Consider the following 17,107-nt stretch of genomic DNA (forward strand, 5'->3'; position numbering starts at 1 on the left):
TCTCCACAGCATGTATTTGTTGCAAAAGTAAGACACTGACTGATGCTCATTTCTAGGTAGAAAAAATAAATTCTTTGTTCATAGGCCTGGTTTTCTAATTAAAAATAAAAGCTGGATTAATTCCAAGAAGATATCATCCAGTTAAAAAATATATTCTGGGTAGTTAAAATAAAAATAATAAACATAAAAGACTTCAGAAAAACAAACTTTCAGCTCCTTTGCATGCCAGAAAATTTTGTAGGAAAATGTGAAAATTTTTCAATTTTTCAGTTCCTTTCCCCTAAATTTGATCAGATAGTTTCCCTTGCAAACAATCACATCCAATCAATAACTACCAAGCTTCTGCTCTAAGCTAGGTCCTCCAGCACAATAGCTTCTGGAAGGTACCCTGTGCCCTGTTTTGAAGACCACTGGATGCAGTATATGGGGAGGCACGAAGCATCATCACACATTTGGAGAATCCTGAAGCAGGCACACGGGGCCCACCCTGTGACTTGGGCCTTCTCTGCCTGATCGTGGCTGGTCCTCCCTTCTCCGGGGCTAAGTGAGGCCTGGTTCTGAACCATAAGTAGCACTGTGCCTGGGTTCCTGTATCAGCCAGGATCCAAGGAGAAAAACAAACTATTCTGAGTATTCAAAATAGGGAGACTTTAGTGAAGAGAATTGTCTACCTGGCTGATGGACCTGAGATACCTACAGGGGATGGTAAAGCCTCCCAGACAGTAGCAGCAGCAGGAAGCCACTTCCACTCTTTCACTGGAGGGACAGAAGGAAGAAGTGATACGATTGGAACCCAGCGACTGGTGTCAGCTCGTGGAAGCAAGAACCAAAATGGGCCTGCCTGACGGAGGCTGGAGCCAGAAGAAGACACAGTCGCAGCCAGAGAAGGAGGCTAAGGCAGAGAGGAAGAGGGAGGAATGCCCTGGCTTCTCCCTTCCCTCCATCCTCCTGCTCATGCCATTACCTCTCTTTGACTGAGTCCAGCTGGAAGTCAGTTGACAGGGACTAGGGGAAAAACTGCAGGGGTTGGAGCCCCTGCTATACTAAGCAGAGCAGGGAAAGGTTTGAGGAATGGAGTTGAAGACAAATATTTCAAGACTGGTTCAGACCCCATTGCCTGCTAAAAGACTTTTAGGGTGCTAGATGCTTACCTCCTTTATGGCTCGTTTGCAGCTGAACTGTGCTCACTAGCCTACCAGAATTCCATATTATCTCTTGCTGAAACTTCTTAAGGCAAACTTCTTGCCCGGGTGCACACTGAAATGACCTGGAAAGCATTTGAAAAAGACTGATTCCTGGGCATCTCCCCAGATAGTGAAGAAGAGTCCTTGGAGGTAGATCAGAGGAACCTATATTTTTAACATCTCAAGGTTATTCTGATGGTGTGGTCTTTGGACTCTTTTTTTTAGGCAGTGCTTAAAGGCAGTGCTACCCTAGTTCCAAATTTCTGAACCCTCCAAGTCTCCTTTCATTCCACTAGTATTACACCTACCATGCCTAGCTAGATGGTAGAACGACAGTAATCTTTTGGTGAAAAACACAATTATTTAATATATGAAAATGGATGAGGGAAACGGATGTGGCTCAACCGGTCGGGCTCCTGTCTACCACATAGGAGGTCCAAGGTTCGATGCCCAGGGCCTCCTGGTGAAGGCAAGCTGGCCCACGTGGAGTGCTGGCCCACACGGAAAAGCCGTCCTGTGCAGGAGTGCTGGCTGATGTGGAGAGCCAGCACAGCAAGGTGACACAACAAGAGACACAGAGGAGAGAAAATAAGAAGACATAGCAGAACAGGGAGTTGAGGAGGTGCAAGAGAGTAATCGCCTTTCTCCCACTCCAGAAGGTCCCAGGATCGGTTCCCAGAGCTGCTTAATGAGAATACAAGCAGACACAGAAGAACACACAGTGAATGTACACAGAGAGCAGGCAACAGGAGGAATGGGGGGAATGGGGGGGGCAATAAATCTTAAAAAAAAATAGCTGAAACTTTACATTATTGGGGAAGTGGACTTGGCCCAGTGGTTAGGGCATCCATCTACCACATGGGAGGTCCATGGTTCAAAAACCGGGCCTCCTTGACCCGTGTAGGGCTGGCCCATGCACAGTGCTGATGTGCTCAAGAAGTGCCGTGCCGTGCCACACAGGGGTGTCCCCACATAGGGGAGCCCCACCTGCAAGGAGTGTGCCCCGTAAGGAGAGCCGCCCAGCATGAAAGAAAGTGCAGCCTGCCCAGGAATGGCGCTACACACACGGAGGAGAGCTGACACGACAAGAAGACGCAACAAAAAGAAACACAGATTCCCGTGCCGCTGACAACAGAAGTGGACAAAGAAGAATACGCAGCAGATAGACACAGAAAACAGACAACTGGGATGGGGGAGAAGGAGGAGAGAAATAAAATAAATAAATAAATCTTTAAAAAAACAACAAACTTTACATTATTGCTAAAATCCCAAAGATTGATTAATTCAGACTTACTCTTCCCTATAGTTGCCTGAGTCAATCCCTATAATAAATCTCATAATATTTACATTACATATATATATATATAATCTCCTATCCTTTCCCCCTAGAGAATCCTGGCTAATACAGATCTAGAAATTGCTTTCTCTAGGGACTTCCACAAAAGGTGTTATCACTATATTAATAATACAAACTGCTGAGACTAGAGTCCCTTACTGCAGGGTCACTTGCTTCTAGAGTGCAGCTTCTCCATTTTTTTGTAAGGAGCCATCAACACACATGACTCTGGAGTTAATTTTAAACACATAGTGGATTTGGGAAGTCTCTGGAGCATTGGAGCCTTAGGCAATAAGTTTCTCAACACTGTGATGTCAGCTTATTTCCCTGAAGACCTCAGAGCCTATTTCTTCTCAGAAATGTTGACTATCTTATAAAAAGATACAGAACCCAGCACCTCATCTCAGAGATTCCTTTTCTGGTAAACTCTTTTGTGGATAGATTTTAATATGCCAAGAAAACTTCCACAGTGAACTTCACTTGCTCCAGAATTTGAATTCCATATATCATATTCCATAACTGGTAACACCCACAGGGGACTCTTGTCAGGGGCCCTGTCTTCCCAGCCACCTACAGCCCTTGCTGATTATGAAGAGGAAGAGGAAACAACAAGTGACTGCCAAACCAACGTTCCCCAAGTCAAAACCCGAGATGACAGCAGGTGAGATCCACCACAAAACCCCAAAGACAGCAAATTTATTGCAATTGAGTCACTACATAGCAAGCAGTATCCTTTTGCAAGGAGCTTACTAATGGAAACCATTTCATCAGTGGAAAAAGCATCAAATTTCTTCAATTCTTTGCTGGTGTGTTTTTAATGGGCATACCCCAAGGCTTTGTGACATGGGTTGCAGAATACATAAATAAAGTCATTTCATGGCACAGAAAAATTTCAAATGTCAAAATCAGGGGAGAAAAAGAAGAGTGGATTCAAATGCCACAGAAACAAATGTGTTTTGCTGGGACAAAGGAAAATGAATGATTTAAGTTCAGGGCAATTTTTAGTCTCATTCACGTACACACACAATCATTTTTTAAAAATCTGTTCAGCACTTGGGTACAAGTACATGGCATATCCAGGAAGTTCAAATGTCAAGTATCATTATTAATACCCTTGTTTTCCTCACTCATTGCCAAAAAAACAAATTAAGTTCGAGCTGCTGCTGCCCGACAGCCAAGGTCGTGAGTATCCTGGATAGAAACAGTCCCTGTCAGCTCTGTCATTTCCTGTTGGAAGGGTTTCTTCACAGAAGGATGGCCCCTTGCAGTAGGTTACCACAATGTGCCATAGTGACAACTGTCCCATTTCACCGGATAAAAGATTTTCTTACATTTCCTTGTAAAGGATGGAAATAGAGACAAATAATTCTGAGGAGGTTACCTGCTCATCAGTTAAAATAAAAGAGACCCTGAGGGTTGACACCGGCTTGGAGGCTGTGCTTGCTCTCTCAAAGGGCAACCTCCACATGGGGTCAGGTGGTTTCGTGCTGTTTTCTCTGGGGGTGGGAGTTATGCAGAGTTCTATCTTTGCAAACAGTTCTCAGTCAGTTCTGAGACAGGAGCCCGGGTCAGGGATGCTTTAGTCCCAGAGGTATGCAGTTTTCAGCTAAAGTGGCCAAAGGAATGTCCCAACCAGACATTTCTACCAATGAGGCAAGCTAAGGGATTCTTTCTACTTTTTGGAACTTCACTGAGCTGTGGAAGGAAGAAATGAGTATGGTTTTCTTTATTTTATTTTTTTAAAACCTGAAACAGGAGCAGAATTGTAACTGTCACAAGCTGACTAAATATTTTTTTAGAGCACCAAAGCCTTTAAAATCCTTGGAACACTTGTGAGAACTAATGTTTATGTTGGGACCTTTACATTAGTTGGGGGGTATGTCTGTGTGTATATGGGGAAAGCAAATCGTTCTATCCATGGTCTGGAATAACTTAAGATTGCAGAGAAATAGACTTCAGTTTCACAGTCTGAAAAAGGAAGAACCAGAATGAGGTTTTCAGCAAGCCCAAGAGTGTCCTTGACATTCAAACCACGCATCCGAGAGTCCCTGACTACCAGACACAGAAAACTTCTTTCTCTCTACCCTGGCTGCGGAAGTTCTATGCTGTGTCAGAATTCAGCCTGCAGACCTGAAAACGCAGTGAGGATTTTATTTCTTGGAGATAAGCCTAAGACTCAGTTGCAGAGGCTGGAGTTCAATCCTCTTCCTTAACAGAGGCTACCATATTAAAATATATATATTTAAAAAAGGGACTATTTGTTCCAGAAATTCACTTTTATAAGGTTTATACAGGGGTAAGGCAGGATATAATAGGGACCTAAGGAGGAAGGGACAGAAAACCTAAAAAAAACCACACAAACACCACCTACTAGAGGAAACTGAGGCAATAAATAGCCTATTGACTAGCATCAGCCTGCTAAGTCACACAGACAAGTTAAGAATGGGCAAGTTAGAGCACACGCCTAATGGCTGCATTATCACATTACGTGGTGGGAAAGAGGGGCACCAGCACCCCCACCCACTGTCAGGTTACCTCACATTTCATGGACAGTGACCAGAGGCCAGTCACTGCCGGTCAACACTCCCTGCAGAGCTCGTGGACAGCAGCCAGAAGCCAGTCACCACAAGACAGCAATCCCGAACCCCCTAAGAGAATCAAATCACCCAATAAAGTTTCCTGCTTTGTCTCAAATATGCCAGTCAGTGCAGACTTTGTGGCCTTGTACCCCATAAAACAGAGAATCCCAGGGCAGAGCCCGCATTTCTCTCCCTTGAGAATGCCTGCCTTCATCCTTGAAGGTATACCTTCTTTATTATGCTTTACACCCCAAAAAACTCTCTGCTTGCTTAATTAATTTGTGTGGCTTGTCCTTGGATTCTTTCTTGTGAGAGAACCTGGACACTGGCTCCAATAACAGGGATAACAGGGTGACTTAGCATTTATCCAGTCTTTGGCTTCAGTTCCCAAGTTAAAATAGTTTCGAAACAAATCTATGGATCAGTTCACTGGAATGTTTACCGGCTGCCTTTTTTTTTTTTTTTTTTCCCACTTGTAAAGTATTTGCTTTTAAGAAGGCTATTGAGCCAGTTTACATGCAAGTTTACCTTTAGAAAATCTGAATATAACAGTGAAGGTTATTTCCATGAATAGAAAAATGACAAAAAGTTCTTGCTGTGGTGGATCAGTAGGGTTACTTCCATTTGGGAAATATGGCAGCCTTTTATTGCCAAAGTGTAATTTTTAGAAAGAACAAAACTTGGTTTTATAAATATACTTAAGTGAACACATGCCAAATATTGATTTGAAGGAGAAAAACTGCCAGCTGAGAAATCTTTATCCAGCACAATTGTCCTTCAAATATTAAGGTGAGTTTAAAACATTCACAAACAAACAGAAACTAAGATAGTCCATAAAAAAATAATCCATCGTTGCAGGAAATATTAAAGGAAGACTTAGAACCTAAAAAAAAAGACAAGAGAGAGAGGCTTGGATGAGAAATAGAAGAAAGAATAGCAGAAGGGTAACCAAAAGAACAAAAAGAGAGATGAAAATAAGATATGACATATGAAAACCAAGGAATAAAATGGTGGAAGTAAATAATGCATTTACAGTAATACATTGAATGTGAATGGATTAAACTCCCCAGTCAAAAGATACAGGCTGACAAAATGGATAAAAAACAAGAGCCATCCATATCTGTTTAAAAGAGTCTCACCTTGGACCCAGGGATACAAATCTGCTGAAAGTGAAAGCCTGGAAAAAGATACTCCAAACAAACAGTATTCAAAATGAGCAGGGGTAGCTATGCTAATATTGGACAAAACAGGCTTTAAATGCAAAAAGTTGTAAGAGATAAAGGAGGACATTATATACTAATAAAAGGGACAATCCAACATGAAGAAATAACAGTCATAAATCTCTATGCACCTAACCAGGGTGCTACATAATACATGAAGCAAACTCTGGCAAAACTGAAGGGAGAAATACACATCTCTACAATGATAGTTGGAGACTTCAACACACTACTCACATCATTAGTAGGAACAACTAGACAGATGGTACAGACAAGGAAACAGAGAACTTGAACAATATGAAAAAGGAACTAGACCCAAAACTTAGTTCATTACACATTCTTCTCAAGGGTCCATGGATCTTTCTCCAGGATAGACCACATGTTAGGTCACAGTGCAGCTCTCAATAAACATAAAAACACAAATTACATGAAGCACCTGCTCCGATCATGATGGAATGGAAGCTGGAAATCAATAATAGTCAGGACAGAGGTAAATTCGTAAACATGTGGAAAGGTAAACAACACACTCCTAAATAATCAGTGGGTCAAAAAAGAAATTATAAGTGAAATCAGTAATTATATTGAGATGAAGGAAAAGAAGAACACAACTTATCAAAACTTACGGAATACAGCGAACGCAGTCCTGAGAGGGAAACACATAGCCCTAAGCGCTTATATTTTAAAAGTCCTTAAAAAAGAAGAAAGAGCTAAAATCAAAGATCTAACTGAACAACCGGAGAAATTAGAAAAAGAACAGCAAACCATTCCCAAAGCAAGCAGAAAGAAAGAAATAATAAAGATTAGAGCAGAAATAAATGAAATTGAGGGAGTGGATGTGGCTCAGGCAGTAGGGCACCTACTCTCGTATGGGAGGTCCTGGGTCCAGTTCCTCACTGCCTCCTTAAGAAGACAAACAGCAAGCAGATAATGAGAAGACATTAAGCAAAAACAACGAGAAAAAACAACAAGGAGACAATGAGCGAAAAGAACTGAGCTGAAAATGAGCAAAAAACCACAAGCAGACAACAAGCAAAAAACAACAAGCAGACAATGAGCTAGACAAAAAGCAAACAATGAGCAGACAGTGAGTAAAAACTTAACAACAACAAAAAAAAAAGAGCAGAGACAGGATTTGACTCAAGCAGTTGGGCACCAGCCTCTCACAAGAGAGGTCTTTAGTTTGGTTCCTGATGCCTCCTGAAAAAAGAAGAAACAAACAGACAATGAGCAAAAACAATGAGCAAACAGATGAGGGAGCCATCTCAGGAGTGAGACAAAAAACAAACAAACAAAACCCAAGGAAACCTCTTCCAAAAAAAAAGAAAGAAATTGAGAACAAAAAACTGATTCTTGGAGAAGATCAATAAAACTGACAAACCCTTAGCTAAAATAACAAAGAAATAGAAAAGACAAAAATAAATAAAATCAGAAATGAAAGGGCAAACTTATGACTGACCTCACAGAAATAAAAAGGATCATAAGAGGCTAAGAGAAACTGTTTGCCAACAAACTGGACAACCTAGATGAAATGGACAAATTCCTAGAAATGCACAAACAACCTAGGCTGACTCTACAAGAAATACAAGAACTTAACAAACCAGTCATATTTAAAGTGATTGAATCTGTCATCAAAAATCTCCCAATAAAGGAACAACCAGCAAGATAGCAGCAGAGTAAGGAGCTTCTAGAGTCAGCTCCTGCTACAGGGCAGTTAGTAAATACCCAGAGCTCTCTGGAGCTAGCCAAAGCACCTGTTTGGAGGCTCCAGGAGGCCAGAAGAGCATCCTTCAACATACTTGAAGGAATGGAAGGAGGAGACTGCCCAGCTGCAGAGCAGATTCATAAGTAGAGCACTCCATGCCACAGAGGCCAGTGCCCATCCTCCACTGGAGGCACAAGCCACCTTGGGAGCTGTTCCATGGCTGGAATTGAAAGCTCTACTTCCCGAAAACAGGAGAGGAAGAGAAGGTTGAACACCAACTTCAGCTACTGAGGAGTAAATTCAGCAGGCTAAAGTATAATCCCAAGAACAGCTAAAGTTTGAGCCTGTCCAAGTCAGAAAGAGGCTGGTGGTCACCATCTTAACTCCGTGCCTGGCACTAGGGGAAGCGGGGTGGACTGAAAATCACAGTGCTGGTAAGGACTGGCTTCTTTCCATCCAGGTCAGATTGCAGGTCTAGCCTAGGCTCCAGTACCACCTCCAACAGGCAAGAGGCTGGCAGGCCCTGCAATATCCTATTCACGTAACTGCTGGTACCTTTGACTGGCACAGACTGAAAATTGGAAGCCTACTGGGGCAATTGTGGTCATCTTGGACCCTCACAGCATAGATTGCTGGAAACACCTGCAGCCCCATCCACGCGCCAGGCAGGGCAGAAAGGGACATGTAGTTTTATCGGTCTCTTTGGGCAACTACAGTCTAGGCCTGCATGACTTGAATTATTCTTCACAGCTGTGACTCTATCCCTACCCTTAGCAAAGGAGAAAGTTGGGACAAACCTCATTGATTCCTGGTGCAATGAGGGCAGCTTGAGCCTCCACAGCTTATAGTCTAGCCTACAGTACCAATTTCAACCTTAGTTCCTATTGCACAACCAGTAACGGAGAAAGGGCAGGAAGCCCTAAACTTCAAAGAGAAAAACTGCACCCAGAATAAATACTCTAGTAATCTAGATGCCAAGACACCAACAAAAAAGTACAATCCACACCAAGAAACAGGAAGATGTGGCCCAGTTAAAGGAACAAGATAAGCCTTCAGATGACATAAAGGAGTTGAGAAAACTAATAATATATGTTCAAACAAATCTCCTTAATAAATTCAATGAGATGGCTAAAGAGATTAAGAATATTAAGAAGACACTAGAGGGCGGCGGACTTGGCCTAGTGGTTAGGGCATCCGTCTACCACATGGGAGGTCCGCGGTTCAAACTCCGGGCATCCTTGACCCATGTGCAGCTGGCCCATGTGCAGTGCTGATGCCTGCAAGGAGTGCCCTACCATGGAGGGGTGTCCCCACGTAGGGGAGCCCCACGCACAAGGAGTGTGCCCTGTAAGGAGAGTCGCCCAGCGCAAAAGTAAGTGCAGTCTGCCCAGGATTGGCACCGCACACACAGAGCGCTGACACAGCAAGATGATGCACCAAAAAAAAAAACAGAGATATTCCCGTGCCGCTGACAACAACAGAAGCGGACAAAAGAAGATGCAGCAAATAGACACAGAGAACAGACAACCGGGGTGTGTGGGGGGAAGGGGAGAGAAATAAATAAATAAATAAATAAATCTTTAAAAAAAAAAGAAAGAAAAAAAAGAAGAAGACACTAGAGGGAAGCGAATTTGGCTCAACGATTGCGCATCCACCTACTGCATGAGAAGTCCAGGATTCAAACCTGGGGCCTCCTGACCTGTGTGATGAGCTGGTCCACATGCAGTGCTGATGCATGCAAGGAGTGCCTTGCTACACAGGGGTGTCCCCCGCATAGGGGAGCCCCATAAAGAGAGCCACCCAGTGCAAAAAATTGCAACCTGCCCAGGAGCAGTGCTGTACACACAAGGAGCTGATGCAGCAAGATGATGCAACAAAAAGAGACACAGTTTCCCAGTGCCACTGACAAGAATACAAGTGGACACAGAAGACACACAGCAAATGGACACAGAAAGCAGACAACTGGGGGAGGAGGGAAGGGGAGAGAAAAAAAGGACATTAGAAATAAACGAAGAAAAGATCAATGCTGAGATGAGTAAGCATTTCATAATTAATTAAATGGGGACAACTTCATTCCCTCTATATAACCAGGTGAAATGAATGAATATAATGAATCTTATAGTAATTAACAATAATAAAATAAATTTTATGTGGCTTTACAAAAAAAAAGAACTACACTAGATGAGCACAAAGAAGAATTTGAAAGCATACATAGAAAAATAGTAGATCTTAATGGGAATGAAAGGTGCAATAAATGAAATTTTAAAAATATTGGATTCATATAATAACAGATTTGAGGAGGCAGAAGAAAGGATTGGTGAGCTTGAAGAAATGGCTGCTAAAAGAGAACATACAAAAGAACAGATGAAGAAAAGAATGGAAAAAATTGAACAAGGTCTCAGGGAACTAAATGACAGCCAAAGGCATGCAAACATAGATGTCAAAGGTGTCCCAGAAGGGAAAAGGGGCAGAAGGAATATTTGAAGAAATGATGGTAGAAAATTTCCCAACCCTATTGAAGGACATAGATGGCCATGTCCAAGAAGCACAATGTCCTCCCATTCGGAAAAATCCAAGTAGACCACTCCGTGACATATACTCATCATAATGTCAAATGCCAAAGACAAAGAGAATTCTGAGAGCAGCAAGAGAAAACCAATGCATTACATGTAAGGGATACCCAATATGATTAAGTGCTGATTTCTCACCAAAAACCACGGAAGCAAGAAGAGAGTGGTCTGATATATTTAAGATACTACAAGAGAAAAACTTGCAGCCAAGAATCTTATATCAAGCAACACTCTCTTTCAAAAATGAGGGTAAGATTAGAATATTCACAGATAAACAAAAACTGAAAATTTTTAACCAAGAGACCAGATTTTGAGGAAATACTAAAGGGTGTGCTAGAACCTGAAAAGAAAAGATAGGAGAGAGAGGCCTAGAAGAGAGTGTAGAAATGAAGAGTATATAAATAAAAGTAACTAAAAGTGTCAAAAGAGTGGTGAAAATAAAATATGACAAATAAAACTCAAATAGTCAGGAATAAACTTAAACAATGATGTGAAGAACTTGGATTCAGAAAACTGCAACTCAATGTTAAAAGAAATTTAAAAAGGCCTAAATAACTGGAAGAACATTCCATGCTCATGGATTGGAAGACTAAATATCATTAAGATGTCAATTCTACTCAAATTGATATATAGATTCAATATAATCCCTATAAAAATTCTACCAGCATTAAAAAAAAGATTGAAAACATGATCATCAAATTTATTTGGAAGGGTAAGGGGTCCTGAATATCCAGATATATCATAAAAAGAAAAGGGCACCCTCACCTCCAGACTTTAAATCATGTTATAGAGGTAAAAACAGCATGGTATTGGCATAAAGACAGACATATAGACCAATGGAACCAAATTTATGGTTCAGAAACAGACTCTCACATGTATGGTCAAGTGATTTATGACTAGCCTATCAAACCCACATAGCTTGAGCAGAATAGTCCATTCAACAAATGATACTGAAAGAATTGGATATCCATAGTTGGAAGAAGAAAAGAGGATCCCTATCTCACACCTTATCCAAAAATTAACCAAAAAAGATCAAAGACCTAAAAATAAAGACAAGAACCATAAAACTTCTAGAAGAAATTGTAGGAAAATATCCTCAAGACCTGGTGGTAGGTGGTGGATTCTAAAGGAGTAAGAGGAGGACAAAGATGGACTACTGACGTTTAATGTATGTAGAAATTTTAATTAGTTTTACTGTAAAAGTACGGAAATGTATAGAGTGGATGGTAACACATAGCGAGTAACAGCTAGTTTATAAATGGGTATGTGGCTGAAAATGATAGTCTAGGAATATAAATGCCAATTAACAGAATGCTCAAGAGTAATCTAGGAACTGAATAGCACAGTAAACCAAGAGGTGGATGAGAATTGTGGCTGAAAGTACAAATGCAAGAGTGTCCTTTCTGAGCTAGAGCAAATGTACATCACGACTACAGAGCAAAAATACATCTCGTGTGACCTATGTACTATGGTTAGCAGTAATAATATAATATTCCTGCATCTATGCAAAAGATGTACTGTGTTGATACTGAGGCAGTATGGAAAATGTGAGCCAAATGTACACTGTGGACATGGTAACAATCAGATGATATTATCTTATCTGTAGCAAATGTTCCACCACAGTGTGGTGTGTTGATGAAGGTATGTTATTTGGAAATTCTGCACATGTGCATGATTGTTTTATAGGTTGACAACTTCTGTCATAAAAAATATATTTAAAAAATAATAATAGGTTGGGTTGGGGAAAAATACACCAAATATAAGAGGAGGACTATGATTAGTAGTGAGATTTTGACAATATTCTTTCATAATTTGTAATAAACATCTCACAACAATGCAACGTGTTGGTGGAGGGTTGATGTGTCGGGCCCTGTATGATGTTATGCATGTTTGCTTTGTAAGTTCACAGGTTTTACTATACACTTAATTGTTTATGTGTGTTCATATATAAATGATATAAAAATAATAATAATAGAGAGGGTGGGGGAAAAGTACTTTGGTTAGTAATAATATTTTGACAATGCTCTTTAATCATAGTTAAAAAGGTTTAACAACAATGCAAGTTATTGGTGGTAAGGTGAATTTTAGAGTCCTGTATGAAGTTATATATGTTAGTTTTGTAAGTTCACAACTATTATTATACATCTATTGTTTATGTATGTTTATGTATGAGTGATATACTTCAATAAATTAATCTTTTTTTAATGGGAAAAAAAAAATCTTCCAATAAAGAAAAGTTCCTAGACCAGATGGTTTCAAAGGTGAATTATATCAAGCATCTCGAGAAGAATTAACACCAATCCTGTTTAAACTCTTCCAAAAAATTGAGGAAGGGAAAATAACCCAACACATTTGCCATCACCCTAATACCAAAGCCAGATAAAGACACCACAAGAAAAGAAAATTACAGACTAGTCTCTCTAATGAACATAAATGCAAAAGTTCTCATCAAAATACTTGCAACTAGAATCCAACAGTATATCAAAAGGTTTATACATCACGACCAAGTAGGATTTACTACTGGTATTCAAGGGTGGCTCAACATATGAAAATCAACCAACAAAATACACCACATTAACAAATTGAAAGAAAAAACACGTGATGGTTTTGATAGATGCAGAAAAGGCATTCACTAAAATCCAGCATCCTTTCTTGATAAAAACAGTTCAAAAGATAGGAATAGAAGGAAAATTCTTCAATGTGATAAAGGGGATATATGAAAACCCATAGTCAACATCATACTAAATGGAAAAAGGCTGAAGCTTTCCTCTAAGATCGAGAATAAGGCAAGGATATCCACTGTCACTGTTGTTATTCAACATTGTACTAGAAGTTCTAGTTGGAGCAATTAGACAAAGAAGAGGAAAAAAGGCATCCAAATAGGAAAATTGGAAGTAACACTCTCACTATTTGTGGATGATATGATCCTTTATTTAAGAAAATTCTGAAATATATATGACAAAGCTACTTGAGCTAACAAATGAGTGCGGCAAAGTGGCAGGATACAAGATTAACATACAAAAATTAGTAATGTTTCTGTACACTAGTATTGAACAATCTGAGGAAGAAATCAGGGGAAAAATTCCCTTTACAATAGCAACAAAAGACTCAAATACCTAGGAACCAATTTAACCAAAAAAACTGCAGGAGATATATGCAGAAAACTACAAAATAATGCTAAAAGAAATCAATGAGGACCCAAACAAATGGAAAGACCTTGTGGCAGTCGGTAGTTTCTTGGACCTTACACCCAAACCACATGCAACAAAAGAAAAAATAGATAAAAGAGGCCTTCTCAAAATTAAACTCTTTTGCACCTCACAGGACTTTGTCAGAAGGGTGGAAAAGGCAGCCAACTCAAAGGGGGAAATATTTGGAAATCACATATCTGATAATGGTTTAATATCCATGATATAGAAAGAGATGCTACAACTCAACAATAAAAAGACAAGTGCCCCAATTAAAAAATGGGCAAAAGACTTGAATAAACATTTGTCCAAAGAGAAATACAAATGGCAAAAAAACCCACAATACATCAAAAAAATGTTCAACATCACTAGTGATTAGGGAAATTCAAATCAAAACTAGAGTGAGATATCATTTCACACCTATCAGAATGGCCACTATTGAAAAGATAGAACTGTCAGTGTTGGAGAGAATGTGGAGAGATAGGAACACTCATTCACTGATGATGGGAATGTAGAATGGTACAGCCATTGTGGAGGACTGTTTGGCAGTTCCTAAAGAAGAAGAATATAGATTTGCCACGTAACCCAGTAATACCTCTACTGGGGATATACCCAGAAGAACTGAGAGCAGTGACATGAAGAGACATCTGCACTCCAATATTCATAGTGGCATTATTCATGATTGCCAAAGTTGGAGACAACCCAGGTGTCCATCAACCGATGAATGGATAAACAAACTGTGGTATATTCATACAATGGATTATTATGCAGCTGTATGAGAAATAAAATTGTGAAGCATATGACAACATGGATGAACCTTGCTGTTGTGGACTTCAGAACTGGTGTGTTTGGCAATGCGGATTTTGAATCTGTTGCAGTCCTGGAAAAAGCCTTGGAGCTCAGAGGCTCAAAAGTCTTTGGCAGTGAAATTAAATTAAAGAAACCAAAGGGAAAAGACAGTAAGAAAGACTGAGATGCTGGAACACTTTTGGCCAAAACTCTGCCTTACAAAGTCTTTCAGGATGAATTAAGAGAAGTGTTTGAAGATGCTGTGGAGATCATTACTTAGCAAGGATGGAAAGAGTAAATGATTGCTTATTTTGAATTTAAGACAGAAGTGATGCAGAGAAAATCTTGGAAGAAAAGTAGGGAACAAGATCAATGGGTGACCCATTTCTCTGTACTACACAGAAGAGAAAGAGCAAAACCAAGACTTTAGAGGTAGAAAGAATAACACTTGGATTGGTGAATCAAAAATTCTAGTTTTCTCGATATAGAGGTGGAGTGGACATAACCATCCTGGGGTCCACAGGATGGAGGAATAGAGTATGGATTAGAATGGACTTACTGATTCTACTATGAAACTATTGTGATTAGTAATGGAAGAAATTGTAGCCTTAATGTGGAGAAAGTGGCCACGGCAGCTGCTGAGGGTAGGGAGAGAGAAGAAGAGATATGATGCGGGGCATTTTCAGGACTTGGAGTTGTCCTGGGTGGTACTGCAGGGACAGATGCTAGACATTGTATATCCTGCCTTGGCCCACTGGGTGGACAGGGAGAGAGTGTAAACTACAATGCAAACCATTATCCTTGTGATGCAGCAGTGCTCCAAAATGTATTCACCAAATGCAATGAATGTCCCACAACGATGAAAGAGGGTGTTGATGTGGGAGGAGTGGGGTGAGGGGTTGGGGGGTATATGAGGACCTCTTATATTTTTTGAATGTAACATTAAAAATAAAATAGAGAAAACAAACAAACAAAACAAAAAACAAAAAAACAACAATAAAAATTCTAGTTTTAGGAAGCAAATGTGGCTCAAATGATTGAGTGCCTGCCTCCCACATGGGAGATCCTGGGTTCGGTTCCTGGTGCCTCCTGAAAAAACAAAACAAAAAAGCAAACAACATGCAAAACAAATGGAAAACCAACTCAGAGAAGCCAATGGGACTCAGTGGTTGAGTGCCGGCTTCCTACTCCTGTACCGCAAAACAAACAAACAAACAAACAAACAAACAAAAAACCTCTGGTTTTAATCAACCTCTCCTACAATGCAGCAGAAGAAACTCTTCAGGAAGCATTTGAGAAGGCAACTTCTATCAAGGTGCCTTGGAACCAAAATGGTAGCTCTAAAGGGTATGCATTTATAGAATTTGCTTCATTTGATGATGCTAAGGAAGCTTTAAATTCCTGTAATAAAAAAAAATGGAGGGCAGAGCATTCAGGCTGGAGTCTCAAGGGCTCAGGGGATCACCTAACTTGAGAAGCCAGCCATCCAAAACTCTCTTTGTCAAAGGTCTGTCTGAGGACACCAACAAAGAAACATTGAAGGAGTCATTTGATGGCTTCATTTGTGCCAGGATAGTCGCTGACTGGGAAACAGGATCTTCCAAAGGGTTTGGTTTTGTAGACTTCAACAGTGAGGAAGATGCCAAAGCCATGAAGGAGATCATAGAAGATGGCGAGATTGATGGAAATGGTTACTTTGGATTGGGCCAAGCCTAAGGGTGAAAGTGGCTTTGGGGGTCATGATGGAGGCAGAGGAGGATTTTGAGGCCAAAGTGGTGGCAAAGGAAGCAATGGTGGATGTTGTGGTGGCAGAGGTCAAGGAGGCTTTGGAGGATGAGGGGGTTTCCGAGGAGGAAGAGGAGGAGGAGGAGACCACAAGCCACAAGGAATGAAGACGAAGTCTGAACAGTTTCTTCTGACTCTGTCTGTCTATTCCTCTTCTATTCGAAAGGACTCTGGGGTTTTTACTCTATTACCTGATCAATGACAGAGCCTTCTGAGGGCATTCCAAGACAGTCCTGTGGTCTACTTGGAAATCCATAGAGATAACATTTTAAGGGAGATGCTGTGATGGTTAGGCTATTATGTCAACTTGGCCAGGTAATTGTGCCCAGTTGTTTGGTTAAGCAAGCACTGGGCTAAATGTAATACAAGGGCATTTATGGACTTTAGTCACCATTGACTTTACTGCAGTGGTAAATCATAGATAGCTGGTTATTAATTACATCAATCAGGGATATCACCATCAGCAGTCAGTGATGCTTAACCCAATCAGTTGAATCCCTTAAAAGGGAAAGTGATTCCAGCATTGAGAGAGAATTTCCCAGCTCGTCTTTGGACAGCCAACATCTCCCAGAACTCGTCAAGAATCTTCATTGGACTTTGATTGGAACTCCTGGTTGCGGTCTGCCTGTGGAACCTGGACTTGTGCATCTGATAACTCTCTTACTATTGACAGATATCCCTTGTTTCTGTTTCTGCTTCTCTAGAGAACCCTGACTAATACAGATGTCCTGTTGGTTTTGACCGGATATTCATATAA

At 40.6% G+C, this 17,107-nt stretch overlaps 1 pseudogene; it reads left to right on the forward strand.

Moving 5' to 3' along the window:
* The first annotated feature begins 14,587 nt into the window (after positions 1–14,587).
* Positions 14,588–16,552, forward strand: LOC101444870 (nucleolin pseudogene; annotated as a pseudogene).
* The last annotated feature ends 555 nt before the right edge of the window (positions 16,553–17,107 follow it).

Source organism: Dasypus novemcinctus, chromosome 2 (assembly GCF_030445035.2).
Source record: "Dasypus novemcinctus isolate mDasNov1 chromosome 2, mDasNov1.1.hap2, whole genome shotgun sequence".
NCBI lineage: Eukaryota > Metazoa > Chordata > Mammalia > Cingulata > Dasypodidae > Dasypus > Dasypus novemcinctus.